Source organism: Phragmites australis, chromosome 5 (assembly GCF_958298935.1).
Source record: "Phragmites australis chromosome 5, lpPhrAust1.1, whole genome shotgun sequence".
NCBI lineage: Eukaryota > Viridiplantae > Streptophyta > Magnoliopsida > Poales > Poaceae > Phragmites > Phragmites australis.
The window spans coordinates 28,775,482-28,788,881 of record NC_084925.1 but is presented as its reverse complement, the minus strand read 5'-3'; positions in this window follow the sequence as shown (position 1 = coordinate 28,788,881).

The following is a 13,400-nucleotide window of genomic DNA, read 5'->3' as shown; positions in this document are numbered from 1 at the left end:
GACGATGAGCGTAAATGCTAAGTTACTTGTGGAGATCAAGTAACTAAAGGTATATCATTGTCAATAGAGTTTTATGGACTAACCCGTATGCTTTATACTTAAGAGTGAGTTAGGGTTAGAATACATAAGAAGGCACAAGTTGAATTGAAATCCAATATGTCAAGAGTGAAGAATAAGATTAGACTCCATATATGATAAAATGAATTTATTGAATATGTCGAATACAAAATGGTTTCTATGGTAAGACGGTGAAGGGCAAGCAAAACTCGGCTGCGATGGACCATCCGGTGGTGAAGTGCAAGCAAATAGCTTGGTGCCGAAGGACCAAGACGGTGGTGAAGGGCGAGTGAAGGGTTTGCGCCAATACTGTGCAAAGCCATGGGAAGTTATGGGTGATTCCCATCAATCACATGAAAATAAAGAAGAGATTGAGTGAATACGATATATTAGTTGGCAACCCTTAAGGTTTGAAAGAAAGAAGCGGTACTTGAAAGTATTCAAAGGTTCAAATTGGTTCAAACGAGTTTTACTTTTGAATTTGAGTATAGGTATACTGCACTATTAAGAGAGATATAGCATAGAGCTATTTGTTGTGTCTTAGTGCTAAAATGTTTCTAATCAACCCAAAGTGAGAGTTCACTTTAGGAATCCGGTGTGAAAAGTGTGGAATTATTTGAATTAGGTTTTGGAGTGTTCCTTGTTTGATCAAATTTGTTTGGGATCATGAATTCGACTGGGATCTGTAGCCCTCTGAATAAGCTTTTTGTGAAGTCAAAAATCATCGAAATCGAACTTCGGGATCAAAAGTTATCACCATTTTCGGAGGGCAAGCTATACTGAACTCGGATGTTCTAGGCTGACCCGGATACTCCGGGTTTAGCTCTGAGCCAGGTGGTCTGTTAGGACCTAAGTGTTTTATCCGGATGTTCCCGGTCGACCCGGATACTCCGCATTGCTGGAGTCTCCAGACTTTGCTCCCAGCAAGGGTGCTCGGTTAAGGTCTAAAGTTCCAACCTGGAGGTTCTGGGTTGAACCTGGAGTATCCGTGTTATGCTAGAAAAGCATGTAACCACTAGTTTTTGAGGGAATGGTATAAATACCTCCTCACCCCACTCTTGTTTACTGCTACTTGGGCACGAAAGAAAAATATTCTAGAGCCAAAAGAACTTTTCCTCACTAAATTTCAGTGTGAGATTTGAGAAGAAAAGTGAGTTGGGTTGAAAGATTGGAAGATTGAGTGCAAGTGAGCTAAACTCCCATCTTGAGCACTTGAGTTTATCAACAAGAAGTTCGTGAATCGTTTGTTACTCTTGGGGATCTAATCCCCTAGGTGCCTAGGCGACGTCGACGAGCACCCAAGGTTGTGGTGTGTCGCGGGAAGTTTGTGAAGGCTTCGATTTCGCCTTCGAAAGGGAAGAAATCAAGAGTAGAAACTCAAGCTCAAGTGTGACCGAGCTTGGAGAGGAAAAGAGTTGAGAGAGACCTGGCTCAAGTGTGATCGAGTCCCTCAACGGAGACGTAGGAACCTCTAGAGGAGGTGTCTGAACTTCGGGAAACAAATCTTGTGTCTCCTCTCTTATATACTTGCTCTTGAGTTCTTGCTTAACATTTATGCATATTGCTCGATCTACTTGCTCATTTTAAATTGATTGTAGGTTCTTCGTGGATCTACTTAGGATCATCATTTGGAACACACGACTTCATTCAATTTGAGCTAGAACTTCTTAGACGCCTGTTAATTTTAGTTTCGAGTTCATTCTCTGCTGAACCCAGAAGTTCCAGATTTAACCTGGAAGATCAGAATTCTGTATAATCAGATCTGAACCCAGTGTTCCAGATTGAACCCGGAACCTCCGGTGAACAGTGTTTTTAGTATTTTGAACTAGAATTTTCTTGCATATCTTTTGCTAGTTTTGAATAATCTTTGTCACCTTAGGATTGTAGCTTTTACACTTATTTAGGGTAATTGTGCACTAGTTGAGCCTAGCATATTTAGGATTTTCACTTGTGAAAAATCCGTTAGTTTATTTTTCGCTACAAGTTTAGGCCAGGAGTAAAAGGGGATGAATTTTTATAAAAATGTCTATTCACCCCCCCCCCCTCTAGGCGATATCATTGTATTTTCAATCTTGCGGCCCATGACCCACTCTTTAAGTTGATTGGTGCATTGCCTTTTGTCCAAGGACTAGTGGCACTTCGGCTTCTTGTCCAGCAGGTCAAGAGGTGTTTCATATACTTTGGAGTAATGAGTAAAGACTCCATCGATGTCGAAGTTGAAGGCAATGATGAATCCATTTGGGTCGACAGCGAAGGCGACGATGACCCTCTCTAGGTCAATGCCGAAGCTAAAGGTCAGGAATGACTCTCTATGAGACAATGCCAATGCTAAAGGTGAATATGACATATGGAGCCTCATCGATGTAACCAAAGCCGAAGGTGAGGAACGACTCCCTTTGAGTTGATGCCTGGGCTAAAGGCGATGATGACTCTATCCTGAGTTGATGTCAAAGTCAAAGGTGAGGAATGACTCCCTTTGAGTTGATGCCAGGGCCAAAGGCGACGATGACTCCATCTGGAGCCTCATCGACGTAGCCGAAGCCGAAGGTAAGGAACAACTCCCTTTGAGTTGATGCCGGAGCTGAAGGCGACGATGACTCCATTTGGGTCGATAGCGAAGGTGACGATGACCCCTGGTGTCTCGTAGACGTAGGCGTAGTTGAAGGCGAGGATGACTCCGTTGATGCCGAAGTTGAAGGTGACAACAAATCCATTTGGGTCAACAGATAAGGTGAGGATGACCCTCTCTAGGTGGATGCCAAAGCCAAAGGCCAGGAATGACTCCCTCTAAGTCGATGTCGATGCCGAAGGCGACGACGACTCCATCAGGAGCCTCATCAACATAGCTGAAGCCAAAGGCGAAGAACGACTCCATTTGAGTCGATGCCAGGGCCGAAGGCAACGATGACTCCATCCTGAGTTGATGTCAAAGTCAATGGAGATGATTACCCCTGGAGTCTCATAGACGTAGGCAAAGTCGAAGAACACTCCGTCTATGCCGAAGTCAAAGGCGACGACAAATCCATTTGGGTAGATAGCAAAGGTGATGATGACTCTCTGAGTCGATGCTGAAGCTGAAGGCGGGGAACAACTCCTTTTGAGTCGATGCTGATGTCGAAGGCGATGACGACTCATCCTATGGTCCATTGTCGACAAAGGTGGCCAGGAATGTACTATGTACGAAGGGACCTTCGGCTCCATAGAGCACAAAGGGCCATGTCTTTTTCAAGACTTACAGTTTGAGGTCCGAATGGAATGTTGCCTTTACCTGAAGTTAAGCAGCACCTCAGTTCTCTTTGGCAGGCCTTTGTCCACCTTTTTAGTCAATTGGTTCATTGCCTTTACCTAAGGACCAGTGGCACTTCGACTTCCTATCTTGCGAGACAATAGGTGCTTCACATCCTTTTTGGAGACAAAAGACACATTAACCTTCGGAACACTAAGGCCATAGCATATATTCTGAAGTATGAGTAAACTGTTGCGTATATAAAGAACAAGCGCTTTGGTGTGCTCATGTATTGCGTGCCAGCTTAGCTTAATAAATGGATATTTCAATATAATAATTGACACGTGCTAGGACTACTCGAGCCGAAGCCTGAACCGATTGACGAAGAGCGTAATTCACCTTCGCCATTACGTTTTTGTTATTGGTGGCTAACTCAACCACTAAAAGAAGTGGCCTCTCGCGAAGGTCAAGACGCTCCACTTGTGTCTTCGCCCGGCATATCTTTCGATAGCTATGTCGGGTCCCCTCTGGACTGACTGAACCTTTTCCCGCTAGTCGAGGCATTGCCTTCCAACTTAGTCGTAGTCAGATGTGTAGAGACTTTGCTGAGTAAATTTGTGTTATACTTCATTGTATCTTGTGTATGGCTTTGGCAGTAGCATGCACAAAAGCATCGATTAAAAAACATCGTCTCCTCGACTTTACAGCCACAGGGACCTTCAACAGCAACCCTCGCAAAGAATTAGATGAAACCCCCCTGACTTTTCAGCCATAGGGACCTTCGGTAGCAACGTGCATGAAGAATTAGTTAAAAATGCCACCCCCTCTACTTTTCAGCCACATGGACCTTTGACAGCAACATGCACGAAGCATTAGTTGAAAACACCATCCCTCCCCTCCCCCATCTTTTCAGCCAGAGGGACATTCAACAGCAATGTGCGCGAAACATTATTCAAGCGTTGCTTCGACAGATTTACAATGTTTTTGCTCATGTTTCTTAATTCTAAGACTAAGTTATCTAGCTTTTTCTTTTGTCCCTTTTGTCGAAGGGAGCTTGAAGGGCCATGTTTCCTTAAGGCTTATAGTTTGAGATTCAAGTGATGTGTTGCCTTTACCTCAAGCCAAGCGACACCTCAATTCTTCATCTTGCAGGCCACAACCCGCTCTTTAAGTCGATTGGTGCGCTGCCTTTGCTCAAGGATCAGCGCGTACTTCGGCTTCCTGTCTTGCAAGACAAGATGTGCTTCGCATCTTTTTCAGAAACAAAAACACGTAATAACTGATGTATGCTTCGGCATATGCACATGAAGAATAAATACTTGAATGCATTGATATAATGCTTGAGTGTAGAAAGTAGAAGACTTCCATGCATATGGAGAATAGTTATTTTGAAGTATTCAAGTAATGCAATACATGGTGCAAGTACTTGACACTTGGACTTTTTCTTTCTGCAGAGTGCCTTGCCTCTAGCAAGGACAAGCAACATCTTAACTTTTTCCTGCGAATGTGCATTGCCTATGTTTGGTTGAGCAAAAATTCGAATTTTTCCTTTCTGAATGTCCATTTTGACTTCGGTGTTGGACTGGCACTCTTAGCTCCCAACTTCTTTATGATCCGAAAAATTAATTGATCTTCAGAGCGAGGGCATGCATTCTTAGCCCCAGCATTTTGTAATCCAAAAACGTGAACTGTCTTCGGTGTGAGGGTAGCCACTCTTAGCTCCAGTCTTTTGTAATCCGAAGGCGTGAACTACCTTTGGGGGGTAGCCACACTTAGCCCCTGTCTTTTGTGCATGTGTTCAATAGATGCACGCGGGGTGCAATCGAAGAGTAAATGCTTTAGTATAAAAATAAATACGGTAGCGAAAGATAAAACCTTTGATAAATAAGAGATAAGTTCCATCCTATGAAGATTAAGAATTCCTGCATATGAGCAATAAGAGATTCTTCATGCGAAGGCTAAAACTTTCATGTGGAGAATAAATGTTCTCTAGAGTGAAGAGTAAGAACCTGCATATGAAAAGAATAAATGTTTCGATGCATTTATGTAATAAATACATAGAAGGTAATGCTTTGGTATTCATGTGAAGAATACATGCTTTGACGCAAATGTAACAAGAGCGCGCGAAAAATAAACGCTTTGACATATGACGAAAGGTAAATAGTTTGATGCATATGTATTGCAAACGCATGAAGAACAAACTTTTTGGCATGTTCGTATTGATGAATATTTTTTCATATAAATGCAATGTACGCATGTAGAGATAAATACTTTGACATGTAGCTTTAACGCATGTGTTAAAAGTAAACACTTCGATACATGAAGATGCAATGCACTCTTATGAAGGGTAAATGCTTCGGCTCTTGATGTGATGTGCAAGCACATAAAAAAATAGCCAATTTAGTAACAAGCAAGAATAAATAGCATGGTGCATATGTAATGTAAGTATGTGAAGAGTAAACACTTCGACATGTAATAGTAAACTATCTTACACGAAAGGTAAAAACAAATACTTTGGTGCCTATGTAATGCAAGCGGAAAGGTAAAAGCTTCACCATATATGCAAACCAATTTGGTGCATTTATGCAAATGTAAGTGCATATGAAGTAGATACTTCGTCATATGGATGCTATGTACTTGTAGAAGTAAATGCTTCGGCGTATGATGGCAATGTCTGTAAGCGAAAAGTATAATCTAGTGCACAACTGCGACAAACGTGTATGAAGAGCAAATGTCTCTGTGCACATATGAAAAATGAGCACTGGCATGATTATACAATGCTCACATGTGAAAGAGTCTAACACTTCGATGCATAGACACGGTGCACATGTATATAAAGAGTAAAATTCTCGGTGTTTGATGAGATGCTCACATGTATGGATGCAAAATATAATAAATGCTTCAATGCACTTGTGTGACGTAAACGTGCAAAAAGTAAATCCGCGACGCAGTGCGTGCACACGAATGGAAAATGCTTCAGCGTACTATGACCGCGAGAGAAGGGTAAAAGCATGTGGATGTGAGCCTTGGCACAGCCAGCCAAGAGTTAAGCAAATTAATTGTTCCTTGCACTCAATCAGCAGCCGTGCGCTCAGCTCGTTGGCTAGTGAAGCTGGTACTAGATGCCTGTAACCCTGCAGGTCTCGAGCTTGAAACCACCATGCATCACATATTTTTGCTACGTGCATAATGGAAACCAAACGCTGACCTGCCTAAAGAGCAGGAAGCGAAGGCCTGCTATTGACTTCATGCAGGCCCAAGGAGGCCCTGTCCTTCGCATGAGGGGACTACAGCGAAGGTCCGAGGACGGTGGCCCGGCGTGCAAATCCGAGAGTTTTTTTTTATATATTTTTTTACATTAAAAATTTAAATAAATAGATTTCTTATGAAAAATTGTAAAACTAGACGCGGGCTGCAGCCCTCTGAGAGGGCTGTTAGGCCTGCTTACCGCCCTCTAGGAGGGTGGGTGGTCTAACCACCCCCTCAGAGGGCGGTTAGCAGCCTTGCCGCTCTCTGAGTGGGCGATAATGGCATATTTTTTGCCGAAAATTGCAAAATTTTGTGTATTTTATTAAAATTTAAAATACAGAATTTGCAAAATTTGGAATTTAAAAGGTTGAAGAGTAGTGAAAATGGTATACTAAGGAAGCGAGAATTTGGAGTAGGTTACGTAATTTTCGGAGGATAAAAAATTAGTATTTCTGAATAAATTGTATATGTGAAGCACTCGCAGCATATTACGCGGGTATGAGGTGCGAACGGCGACAAACATAAAATTAAACGTATGGTGGAAAACATTATATGACACTGTAACCACGACGAGGAAAAGAATGTGGCATGTACGGTTCGCACAAAGACCTACTTATTAGTGCGTCGCTTCTAATCATAGCATACCTTAGGGAGTGGAAATATGTCGGGTTACATTAGATACTCTCTACTGAATGCATCTAGGATATTTTCCCTTTCGGGGGACATCGGGACCTGCCGCCTTAGCACGATGGGCTCTCTCCCGCTTCCTTGCCCTCTCAGCTTCCTGAGATTGAGCCACGGTATGGTCGTGTGCCTCCTTGCTCATGTGCTCTTCTTCCTGCCGCTTTAGGCGAAGTTTCTCTTGCTGTTGATCGTACTCCCGACGTGTGTATGCTTCCCTTCTCCACCTCATGGTCATATCGACCCACTTCTTCTGTTCCTCATTTTACTCATTGTCGAGCCATTGAATAAAATCACAGAGCGGTGGAGGGGACTGAACAAATAGAACAAGATGATCGGTTAGTGAAACAGGGTGCGAAATCGGCAAAGATGTGGCTGATATTTGTTGCTATACCGGTGGATACTCATATGTTCCATGTTGAGGCTTGTCATATTGGTAATTGGCACATATGAAGAAGCGCAGCCCATAGGTGTATGAGATGTCCTGCGACTCACGAAGCCTGCAAAGGTCACCACAGAAGCACATCGGTGGTTCGATACCTTGAGGGATGAAAATCCCCCAATGTTTCTTTGGTGGGTTTGGTGGAGCTGAGGAAGATATTGCACTTGAGGGATCTAATAAGTGGTGCATCAACGTATAGAGGTTCGGCTATTTATGGTGGGGGAAGGCAGGAGCATTGGATTCCCTCTTGAAGAAAGGAGTGAGTGGAACGGCTCAGAGGGTGGCAGGAGCATTGGATTCCATCTTGAAGAATGGAAAAGTTGTGGCATTGATGATGGACAGAGATTCCATGTGTATTGGTACCTGTGTTGTCATTTATTTTGTGGTAAAAGTTATCTGGTATTGTCACTTCTTGTCTAAAACCTGCGCAAGGAGACATGTGTTGTCATTTCATGGTTAAAGTTGAGCAGTCATATCGTTTGTACAGATTACTCCAGGAAAGAGGTGATGTCGTTTAATGGTTGAAGTTCAGTAGTGTGGTCACTGCGTCAATAAAGTTAGACTCCCGACAGAGTTATCGAGCATTCATTTCGTGTATTAGTAACTTTGTAAGATATACTTTTCTAGGTCTGTCTTGAATGGTTCGCACATGTGTGAGGACGATAGAAAGTAGCATGTGGTCATGTTGGATTAAGAAATGCAACTAGCATGCCATCACATTGGAATAAGAAATGCAGTTACGATATGCTAAGTGGGCCATAAAGATTACACGTGTCCGAATACGTAACAGTACATCACGAATCGAATATGCATATGTAAGTTACAAAAACAAATGTAAAATCATATTGCTGTCTCCCCCGCTGCTGTCGGCCGTTCCCCCCATCGTGGTCCCGCTACTGCTGCCGTTGGTTGACCCTCACGTGGCCCCTGGAGTAGGTGAGGGGGTCGAGTGGCCTCGTCCTGCGTGGGCTGTGTCCGAAGTGGAGCACTGGGTACTTGGGACCGCTGGAGGACGTCGTAGTTTGGTGTGCCCCCGAAGAAGTCCCGAACGAGGTCGTAAGCAGGGTCCGAGTCTGCCTCATCCTCTTGACTAGGGTACGAAGACTGTGAAGGATCTACTGGCGTCCATGTGTACTGGCTGGAGGGGCCTACGAACAAATAATTATATTACATATGGACAATGTGGAAATGAAAGTAGTAGTACAAAATGCACAATTGTACCTGCGTGGTATGCCGGTGCAGCAGAAGATGGCCAGGCAGGTGTGCCGTAGCAGGGCTCGAATAGTGCTGGTAGGATCGGGCGTGGAGCAGCTGAAGATGGGTCGGCCTTATCACCGAAATAACCTGTGGACAATATTAGATGTATTGCTGAATATATTGAATACGGGGATGTAGTGGCGCCCAGTACCTGAGGGTGGAGGCACAGGGCTCGGTCTACGTGGTTGCGTCGAGGCATGTGTAGGTGCACCTAATATTTATTTAAAAATTATTGCACCAATAAGAAACGAATATATTTCAATGCCGTGCGAATTAAAAATCTGTACCTATTTGCTCCGAGCCTGCATGACGTGGTAAAAGGGGTCGTGTGGGTGCCGACACCGATGAACGGCGGTGCACATCTGACCTCCGGGATGACTCAACGTGGACCCCCACTAAACCTGGGAGGCGCTCCAGCTATGTCTGTGGTGGACCGGCATGAGGTAAGCTTCAAGACCCGCGCGGTCTTATCGAAAACCCGCTTGATGAAGCCTACAACATCCGACGCACTAAGATGCACCCCTTGCCTGAGGTGATCCATGGTACCAGCTACGTCCCTATGGATATCATAAATGATATCGGCCTGTGGATACAAACAAGAAAAAACAATTTAAATCTACAGTCATTGTTCCTCGAGTATGGAGTACTAACTTGTAAGTTACACATACCGCCATGCAGCGTCCTCGTCCTAATGGACTGGGTACGCCTCCGTAGTCGACGCGACGTGGGGTCGGACACACTCTGGGGTGTAGGTGACCCGTGTGCGTGTACGTGGAACGTACCACCGTAGGTAGTCATCGAAGCTCCTCTCGTCAAAGGGACGTGCCTCCTCCACGACATCCTGAAGCGCTTGGGCCCATGCTGAGACATATGGGGCCAAGCGATCTGCCCAGAGGTTGCCAGCCGGTTGGCTTTTACGTGTGTACCTGCAAGTGAAGCATGTTAAATATAATTCACAGTAAGATGAATGTTACGAAATATTTAATTCTTCATATGTACCTGTGGACGTGCATGGGAACAATGCGAATGTGGACGAGAGGAAATGCCTGGTGGTGGCCAAACTGCCGCATGACGCGGTGCGGTGAGTACTCCTCGACGTAGATGTCGAAGATAAACGGTATCTTCGTAAGCCAGTAGTCCTCGTCTCGGGTACACAATGGCAACATACCCAAACCCGCACAGCCTTGGACGGCCAAGAAGCTGTATGGCTACCAGACCACGTCGTCCGGACGCAGCCTGTCGAACTGCGACCGAAAATGCTCATAAGCACTACGAGACTGCTCATGTGCCCAGTGTGGCTGTGTGACAAACATCGTTAGAATTCATTAGAAATAACATGTGTCAATTAAAGTGTTAACAAAAAGTACGTACCCGACGACAACACCAAAGCGAGGCCATGGTAGGCGCGTCCTCCTCAGGCTCATCGTACCATTCCTCAGGGTACGGGGAGTGGTCCACCACTAGCCGGCCTATGGCGAACTGCTCGTAGGACCACATCTGCAGAAGAAGTGGGCACTCAACAAAAGTGGCAAGTGGCTCCTTCCTCGTGCACGCGTCGCACAGCGCCCGATACGTCGCAGCAAGGACAGCAGATGCACAACTGAACTGCGGTACCTCCTCGCCATCAGCATCCGCTATCAACCTGGCGTATGGCACAAGGGTCCTCGCAACCAGGTGGCCTTGGCCGCTAGTGAACATAACCCACCCAAACAGCCAAAACAGATAGGCCTCCAAATGCCTGGAAACCAAGTTTGTGTTGGCCTATGGGTGCATGTACGCCAGCTGGTTTTGACTGCACAACTTTTTGAAAAGCTTCATCAACTCTTTGTTTTTGAACTGTCTGTAGAGGTTCGTACCCATATGACACATGCACCACCTGCTCTTTAGGTCGGGCCACTGTGCTGCTACACCCCGTCGAACACTACCATATTGCATATCCAGCAAAGCCTGCAACAACCCTGCATGTCTATCATGAATCAGACACACATCTGGCCGGCCAAGAACAATAGCATGTTTCACCCGCTCAAGGAACCAATACCAGCTGTCCCCGTTCTCACTCTCCACGAAAGCAAACCCCGGTGGTAGGACTTGGTTGTTACCGTCGACCCCAATTGAAGATAATATCTATCCTTTGTACTTCCCAGTCAAGAATGTTTGATCCAGGCAAATGATGGGTCGATAGTACCGAAATGCTTTGATGGTTGCAACGAATGCAAAGAAAGCATGTTGCAATACTCGTTTCCCGCTGTACTTCGCATCAGTGGAGGGGTAATGCTTGATATCATAGTAACTGCCTGGGTTCCTTCCATATATTGTGGCTAATTGATGAGGTAGATTGTGATATGAATCTTCATATGTTTCGAACCTCATCTCAATAGCCTTCTGTTTCGCCCTCCATGCCTTTGCATAGTTTATTGTGTACTGGAACCTTTGCTCAATAGCACGGATTATTGATCGTGGCTCATACCTTAGGTTGTCCATAATCTCCCCATACATAACATTATCAATAAAGACAGATGACAGGTTTCGGTGGGCGAACTCTATTTCCTCAATGTGCCAATTATGTTCCTTGACTATTGAGCACTGCCAGTAGTCTATCCATTTCCTTCTGAATGCGTGCACCCGCCAAGGACATTGAGGCACCAAACACTTCACATCATACTCCATTTTACTGGATTTAACAACCTTGAACTGACTCCGAATAGACAGCGACTAGAATTTAACTTCATCAATAACAACCTCTTTTGTAGGGTACATAACACCCTGAAACATCTCGTTCTCAGGGTACTTCCACGGTGTCCGATCAGCCTCGCTAACCACCAGCTTTGAAAATTCATGATCTCTCTAATCTGCAAGCACTGGAGCATTACCCTCCTCGTCAGATGAATCCCCATCGGCAATGCCTTCCTCCAGCTCTTGATCCTCTAACTCCATCTCTTCAATTATGCTAGGGATATGCTCCCCCTCATCGGCTACACCCATTGGTTGCATCTCAGGAACATCCCCAACATCTGCCCTGGTCCCGATATTTACCGGGTCTGATTCATCTTCCACTGCCTCACTTGGTCCCGCTACTGCTTCCGCAGAGTTCACCTCCGTTTGATCTTTCAGGTACGCCTCAGTTAACAAAATCAGAGGTAGGTCACATTCACAAGATATATCTATATACTGCCTCCAAGTTGATGTGGCTTCGATCATAACCACCTCGCCAAAGTATCCATGACTAGCACGGCTGAGGACAGCTTTCAGCTTAAGATCATGTTGCTGCGGATCTAGTTGGAAAAACCGCATGAGCCACTTGCACACACCCGCAATGGTCCTCTCATTAGCTTTACTAAGACCCTTCATGACATGATAAAATCCAGACAAATCTACACTGTTAGGACCGTACCTAATTTCACCTTCACCATAATATATCTGAAAAATTAATTTATCTGTCATCCCTGGAAACATCCGCAAATATAACCAATGTTAAGACCAATGAACTATATTTCTCAGTATCGGAAATAAAAAATTTACCGACACCAATTCATATCAAACAATAGGTTCTTCAATAATACCCCTACCCAAACTTACCTACAAATATTACTCTATACAATCTACATTTAATAGCTATCCTACCATGTTGAAATTAATATTCACAATATATTACCATTTTCTAAACGCTACATCCTAGGTCATACCATTATCATACAGTGCTAATTCCTATATCACATAATACTACTCTATAATTATTACTCTATACAATCTACATATTCAAAACTAACATACTACAAATAATATTCTGTATTTCATTGCTATCCTACCATGTCGTAAGTAAAATTGACAATTTTCTACAAATACAATATTTTCTAAACCCTAGGTCATATATGTCTAAAACCTATGTCATACAGTGCTATTGTACTAATTAACAACAATAAAAGTATAGAAGAACTTACCGGAAAGTGATCTTCAAATCCGCGGATCAAATGCAGCAGAGCTTCGCCGCGCTCTCTTCCTCTTCTCTCCTCTCTTCTCCTCTCCTCCCTCTTCAGAGCTTTCTCTTTTTTTGGATTAAAATGAGGATTTCACCTCATTTTTTGCCTTTTTATAGAGGAGGGGGAAGGGGGGAGACGGGCGGACAACCACCTTGCCGCCTCCTCAGAGGGTGGCAAGGAGTCGTAACCGCCCTCTCAGGGGGTGGTAAGGCCTCAGCTCGGGCGGGCACGCTGTAGCCGCCCTCTGAGGGGGCGGTTAGGCCACCCGCCCTCCCAAGGGGTGGTAAGCAGGCTTAACCGCCCTCTTAGGGGGCTGCAGGCGTCTAGTTTTGTAATTTTTTCTACGAAAAATCTATTTATTTAAATTTTTAATTGAAAAAATATAAAAATAAAAAAAACGTCAAATCCTCGAGACAAAGTCTGGCCCATTACACGAAGAGGCAGTCGAGGAGGCCTGGCTTACGAAGGCCCGAGGCAATGAGCCTATCGTGCGAACAAACTATCGGTGAGG